Here is an 844-nt window from a genome sequence, read left to right as displayed (position 1 = left end):
AGACTAGACCAGACTAGACTGCACACTGATGACTGATGATGTCATTACACTGTCACTTTAAATGTGCTGATGATGACATCACTAACTGTTGTTTCTGTGTCAGATCATTGAGAAGAGGAAGAAGATGGAGGCTGACGGGTGAGTGCTACATCATCACCTGCTCAGCCAATCCCAAGAGAGCAGGAAGTGCTTCTATTTACATGTCCAGATACATAATCATGACACAGAGCAGTCAGTAAGCAGACAATAAACAGTAAACACAGTAAACAGACAATAAACAGTCAGTAAAGAGACAATAAACAGTCAGTAAGCAGACAATAAACAGTAAACAGACAATAAACAGTCAGTAAAGAGACAATAAACAGTCAGTAAGCAGACAATAAACAGTATACGGTCAATAAACTGTGTTTTTATTTTTCAGGGTTGACGTGAAGAGGCCCAAATACTGAAGTGTTCCTTCCTTCCTTTGCTTCCTCTTCTCCTCCTGCTGTCCGGCCGGAGTCACAGCATCTATATTGATCAGTGATTATCTGTTAATAACAAACCTGCTCTGTGAATACATTTATAGTTGAAAATGTCTGAAGTCAAAGGTCACAGACGATGATCAGCTGTAGCTTCTGTAGTTTAGTTTCTATTTTAAAGTTCAGTAAGTTGATATGTCTGTCACTAAAATCAATATCTGATATTATTAGTTTGATTGGAAACATGAATCGTCATTAAACTCATCAATAAAACTCTGATCTCAGTTTGACTCTTTCTCACCTTTCACCCAGAACATATTTCACAGGGTTCATCATCAGAGGTTCCACTGGTCTCACTGGTCTATGAGGTTCCACTGGTTTAT

General features: G+C 38.6%; 1 long non-coding RNA gene across 1 annotated transcript; it reads left to right on the top strand.

Annotated features, from left to right (window-relative positions):
• The first annotated feature begins 6 nt into the window (after positions 1-6).
• Positions 7-734, top strand: LOC111659101 (uncharacterized). Its single transcript, XR_002761054.2, has 2 exons — positions 7-138; positions 422-734. It is a non-coding gene; the product is annotated as an uncharacterized LOC111659101 (long non-coding RNA).
• The last annotated feature ends 110 nt before the right edge of the window (positions 735-844 follow it).

Source organism: Seriola lalandi, unplaced genomic scaffold (assembly GCF_002814215.2).
Source record: "Seriola lalandi dorsalis isolate HSWRI2012SDOR001 ecotype SW California unplaced genomic scaffold, Sedor1 jcf7180001981583, whole genome shotgun sequence".
NCBI classification, from domain to species: Eukaryota; Metazoa; Chordata; class Actinopteri; order Carangiformes; family Carangidae; genus Seriola; species Seriola lalandi.
Note: the sequence above shows the minus strand (reverse complement) of the source record. Positions and strands in the feature narration are given on the sequence as shown.